This window comes from Hyla sarda, chromosome 12 (genome assembly GCF_029499605.1).
Source record: "Hyla sarda isolate aHylSar1 chromosome 12, aHylSar1.hap1, whole genome shotgun sequence".
Lineage (NCBI taxonomy): Eukaryota > Metazoa > Chordata > Amphibia > Anura > Hylidae > Hyla > Hyla sarda.
Genome location: NC_079200.1, coordinates 82,720,069 through 82,726,633, shown reverse-complemented (window position 1 = coordinate 82,726,633; position 6,565 = coordinate 82,720,069).

Genomic DNA, 6,565 nt, shown 5'->3' with positions numbered 1-6,565 from the left:
GGACCCAGACTGCATGCTATATTGGGGGGGGGTCCCCAGCAGCGGGACCCCCGCAATCAGACATCTTATCCCCTATCCTTTGGATAAGATGTCTAGGGGTGGAGTACCCATTTAAGGGGTTAAAACACTATTTTCAGGCAAAGGTCACAACTGTCAAACTCCGCCCACCAACAGGTCACACCCCATAAACCACGCTGCGTCAATGTCAAGAAGTCCCTATTAAATAAAGTCTAATGTTGCCATCTGTGGGTACGGGGCCCTGGACAAGTAGTTTGTTGGTACAGTAACAAGGAGGCCCCGAAGCTATCACATGGGTCATAAAGCCGGTGATGTAAAGTTTACCTCGATCCGTAGAAAACTTAAAGCGCATGCGCAGAACTAATCTGATAGCATAGGGCTAACGTAGGCAACATTAGGAGCGTAGCGCATGCGCAGCTTTCCTCCCATACGTAGGGAGGCTAGAGTAAGTTAGTTCAGAGTAGTTCGTAGAAAACTGTGTGCGCATGCGTACCTAGTTAGAGTAGGTAGCGTAGTGTAGTGTAGCAGGCAGGGAGAGGGAAACCAGTGCAGGGTTAGCGTAGTTTAACATTAGTGTAGTGTAGCTAGCTTAGATTGGAATGTAGTTAGCGAAGCTTAGGTTTTATACTGAAAGGATGTAGGTTATATGTTTTAAAGTAAAGAGACTACAACTCCCAGCATGCCCAGGCATGCTGGCAGTTGTAGTTTTGCATGTTTTACAGTGAAGGGACCACAACTCCCAGCATGCCCAGACAGCTAAAGGCTGTCCAGGCAGGATGGGAGTTGTAGTTTTACACAGGTATAGAGTAGTTAGTGTAGCATAGTGTTAGCGCAGTTTTAGAGTAGTTAGCGCAGCGTAGTGTTATTGCAGTATTAGCTTAGTTTGTGTAGTGTAGTGTTAGCGCAGTTTTAGCGTATTTAGCGTAGTGTAGTGTTAGCCCAGTATTATCGTATTTAGCGTAGTGTAGTGTTAGCGCAGTTTTAGCGTAGTTAGCGCAGCGTAGTTTTTGCATATTTAGCGTAGTGTAGTGTTTTAGCGTAGTTAGTGTAGTGTAGTTTTAGCGTAGTTAGTGTAGTGTTAGCGCAGTATTAGCTTATGTAGTGTAGTGTTAGCAGTTTTAGTGTAGTTAGCGTAGTGTAGTGTTAGCACAGTTTTAGCGTATTTAGCCTAGTGTAAGCGCAGTATTAGCGTATTTAGCGTAGTGTAGTGTTAGCGCAATTTTAGCGTAGTTAGTGTAGCGTAGTGTTAGCGCAGTTTTATCGTAGTTAGAGTAGTGTAGTGTTAGCGCAGTATTAACTTATTTAGCGTAGTGTGGTGTTAGAGCAGTTTTAGCATAGTTAGCATAGTGTAGTGTTAGCGCAGTTTTAGCATAGTTAGCATAGCGTAGTGTTAGCGCAGTTTTAGCATAGTTGGCATAGCCTAGTGTTAGCGCAGTTTTAGCGAATTTAGCGTAGTGTAGTGTTAGCGCAGTTTTAGCATAGTTAGGGTAGCATAGTGTTAGCACAATTTTAGTGTAGTGCAGTGTTATCGCAGTTTTAGTGTAGTCAGCGTAGCGTAGTGTTATCGCAGTTTTAGTGTAGTTAGCATAGTGTAGTGTTAGCGCAGCTTTAGCGTAGCGTAGTGTTGGCGCAGTATTAGCGTATTTAGCGTAGTGTAGTGTTAGCACAGTATTAGCGTATTTAGCGTAGTGTAGTGTTAGAGCAGTTTTAGCGTAGTTAGCGTAGTGTTAGTGTAGTATTAGCTTATGTAGTGTAGTGTTAGCGCAGTTTTAGCGTAGTTAGCATAGTGTAGTGTTAGAGCAGTTTTAGCGTAGTTTGCGTAGCGTAGTGTTAGTGCAGTTTTAGTGTATTTAGCGTAGTGTAGTGTTAGTGCAGTATTAGCTTATTTAGCATAGTGTTAGCGCAGTATTAGCGTATTTAGCGTAGTGTAGTGTTAGCGCAATTTTAGCGTAGTTAGTGTAGCGTAGTGTTAGCGCAGTTTTAGCGTAGTTAGCGTAGCGTAGTGTTAGCACAGTTTAACGTAGTTAGAGTAGTGTAATGTTAGCGCAGTTTTAGCGTAGTATAGTGTTAGCGCAGTATTAACTTATTTAGCGTAGTTAGCATAGCGTAGTGTTAGCGCAATTTTAGCGTAGTGTAGTGTTAGCGCAGTTTTAGCGTAGTTAGTGTAGCATAGTGTTAGCACAATTTTAGCGTAGTTAGCGTAGCATAGTGTTAGCGCAGTTTAAGCATAGTTAGCGTAGCGAAGTGTTAGCGCAGTTTTAGCATAGTGTAGTGTTAGCGCAATTTTAGCGGTTAGTGTAGCGTAGTGTTAGCGCAGTTTTAGCGTAGTGTAGTGTTAGCGCAGTTTTACACAGGTGTAGTGCAGTTAGCGTAGTGAGGTGTTAGCACAGTTTCACACAGGTGTAGTGTAGTTAGCGTAGTGTAGTGTTAGCACAGTTTCACACAGGTGTAGTGTAGCTAACTTAGTTTTACAGCCAGATAAAGCATAGTTTAGCGAGTGTAGCATAGGGTATAGCTTAGCTTAAAGGGGTTCTCCGGTGCTTACACATCTTTTCCCCTATCCAAAGGATAGGGGATAAGATCCCTGATCGCAGGAGTCCCGCCGCTGGGGACCCCCGGGATCATGCACGCGGCACCCTGTGGGCCCGGTGGGCGCCTGTAATCAGACCCGGAGCGAACACGCTCTGGGGACTGATTACAAACGGGGTGCCGCGTGCATGATCCCGGGGGTCCCCAGCGGCGGGACTCCCGCGATCAGGCATCTTATCCCCTATCCTTTGGATAGGGGAAAAGATGTGTAAGCACCGGAGAACCCCTTTAATCATACAGTGAAGGGGCTACCACTCCCAGCATGCCCAAACAACCAAAGGCCGGATGGGAGTTGTAGATTTGCAAAAGTAGCAGAGTCGATTACGTCCTTGTATGTTAATGTAGCAGAGGCCATTGCGCTCTGTTACATTAAAGTAGCAGAGGCGAGTGCACCCTGAGCTGTGCTAGTTAGTTCATTAGGGGTATATAGCCATCTATATAAATGGCTATATACGGTGATCAGAAGGCCACTTACCCACCTCTGTTCCTGCTCCGTCACTAGACATGGAGCAACACAGAAAGATGACAGAGCTGGAACAGGGGTGGTAAGTTAGGCTCTCCAGGGGAAGAACCCCCAAAAATATACTAACCCATTTTTTTGTGTTTTTCTTCTCTTATCGTTTCAGGTACGTGAATGCGGAGGACTACATCAGATTCGGTGGACTACGACGATGACCTGCATTTTTTTTGTTTTGTTTTAATAGAAAAGTTAATGAGGGCTGTGGGGGAGTGTTTTTCCTAATAAAAATGTTTTAACTTGTGGTAGTGTGTTTTTTTTTTTTATCCAAAGGATAGGGGATAAGATGTCAGATCGCCGGGGTCCCGCTGCTGCGGACCCCCGGGATCTCGGCTGCAGCACCCACCTGTACGGATTCCACCTCGTACAGGCTTCCACGCCGTACAGGTGGGTGCTGCAGCCGAGATCCCGGTGGTCCCCAGCAGCGGGACCCCGGCGATCTAACATCTTATCCCCTATCTTTTGGATAGGGGATAAGATGTCTAGGGGTGCGGAGTACCCATTTAATCACTTTACAGGCTTAGTAGTGGAAGCAGTCTTATAGACGGAGTCCATTACTAAGCCGGGGCGTATCTGAAACGAGAAGAGAAAACACAAAAAAATGGGTTAGTACATTTTGGGGGTTCTTCCCCTGTAGAGCCTAACTTACCACCCCCATTCCAGCTCTGTCATCTTCCTGTGTTGCTCCACGTCTAGTGATGGAGCAGGAACGGAGGTGGGTAAGTGGCCTTCTGATCATCTTATACAGCTAGCTATATAGATGGCTGTTTATCCCTAATGAACTAATTAGCGCAGCTCAGGGCGCACTCGCCTCTGCTACCTTAACATAGCAGAGCGCAATGGCCTCTGCTACATTAACAAAATGCAAAACTACAACTCCCATCCTATCTTTGGTTTTTTGGGCATGCTGGGACTTGTAGCCCCTTTAGAGTATGACTAAGCTAAGCTACACCCTATGCTATATTCTCTAAACTACACTTTACTAGCCTGTAAAACTAAGTTAGGCTGGGTTCACACCACGTTTTGTTAAATACGGCTCCCGTATACGGTTGGGAGGAGGGGGACGGGGCTTTTTGCCTGCGGTCGGGAAACCGCATACGGCCGAAAACGAAGCCGACCGGAGGCTGCGGTTCATTCCGGTCGGCTCATAGACATACATTAAATACGGTTCCCGAATACGGCTGAGTGCGGGCGCCGCAATTAAACCCCGCCCCCTCCTCCCAACCGTATACGGAAGCCGTATTTAACAAAACGTGGTGTGAACCCAGCCTTAGCTACACTACACCTGTGTGAAACTGTGCTAACACTACACTACACAACACCTGCATAAAACTGTGCTAACACTACACTACACCTGTGCTAACACTACACTACACCTGTGTAAAACTGTGCTAACACTACACTACACCTCTGCTAACACTACACTACACCTGTGTAAAACTGTGCTAACACTACACTACACCTGTGTAAAACTGTGCTAACACTACACTACACCTGTATAAAACTGTGCTAACACTACACTACACCTGTGTGAAACTGTGCTAACACTACACTACACCTGTATAAAACTGTGCTAACACTACACTACACCTGTGCTAACACTACACTACACCTGTGTAAAACTGTGCTAACACTACACTACACCTGTGCTAACACTACACTACACCTGTGTAAAACTGTGCTAACACTACACTACACCTGTGTAAAACTGTGCTAACACTACACTACACCTGTATAAAACTGTGCTAACACTACACTAAACCTGTGCTAACACTACACTACACCTGTGTAAAACTGTGCTAACACTACACTACACCTCTGCTAACACTACACTACACCTGTGTAAAACTGTGCTAACACTACACTACACCTGTGTAAAACTGAGCTAACACTACACTACACCTGTGTAAAACTGTGCTAACACTACACTACACCTGTATAAAACTGTGCTAACACTACACTACACCTGTGTAAAACTGTGCTAACACTACACTACACCTGTGCTAACACTACACCTGTGTAAAACTGTGCTAACACTACACTACACCTGTGTAAAACTGTGCTAACACTACACTACACCTGTGTAAAACTGTGCTAACACTACACTACACCTGTATAAAACTGTGCTAACACTACACTACACCTGTGCTAACACTACACTACACCTGTGTAAAACTGTGCTAACACTACACTACACCTCTGCTAACACTACACTACACCTGTGTAAAACTGTGCTAACACTACACTACACCTGTGTAAAACTGTGCTAACACTACACTACACCTGTGTAAAACTGTGCTAACACTACACTACACCTGTATAAAACTGTGCTAACACTATACTACACCTGTATAAAACTGTGCTAACACTACACTACACCTGTGTAAAACTGTGCTAACACTACACTACACCTGTGCTAACACTACACTACACCTGTGTAAAACTGTGCTAACACTACACTACACCTGTATAAAACTGTGCTAACACTACACTACACCTGTGCTAACACTACACTACACCTGTGTAAAACTGTGCTAACACTACACTACACCTCTGCTAACACTACACAACACCTGTGTAAAACTGTGCTAACACTACACTACACCTGTGCTAACACTACACTACACCTGTGTAAAACTGTGCTAACACTACACCTGTGTAAAACTGTGCTAACACTATACTACACCTGTGTAAAACTGTGCTAACACTACACTACGCTAAAACTGCGCTAACACTATTGTACGCTAAAACTGCACTAACAATTCGCTACACTGACAACTCTAAAACTGCGCTAACACTATCGTACGCCAAAACTGCGCTAACACTATCGTACGCCAAAACTGCGCTAACACTACGCTACACTAACAACTCTAAAACTGCGCTAATACTAGGCTATGCTAACTACGCTAAATATGCTAAAACTGCGCTAACACTATGCTACGCTAACTACTCTAAAAGTACAACTCTCATCCTGCCTGGACAGCCTTTAGCTGTCTTGGCATGCTGGGAGTTGTAGTCTCTTTACTTTAAAACCGATAACCTACCTCCTTTCACTGTAAAAATTAAGCTGCGCTAACGTACGTTATAATCTAAGCTAGCTACGCTACACTCATGTTAAACTACGCTAACCCTACGCTGGTTTCCATCTCTCCCTGCCTGCTACACTACACTGCGCTACCTACTCTAACTAGGTACGCACACAGTTTTCTACGCCCATTCTAAACAACTGCGCATGCGCTGATTTACGCTAGGCTCCCTACGCTAGCTGCGCAGCGAAGGAAAGCTGCGTATGCGCTCTTAGTTTTCTACGAATCGTAGAAAACCACTAGAGCGGTACGGACAAATGCGCATGCGCAGGGCTACGCTACTAACGCTGCCTTCGTTAGCACTACGCTGTCAGCGTAGTACTGCGCAAGCGCTCTAAGTTTTCCGCGGATAGAG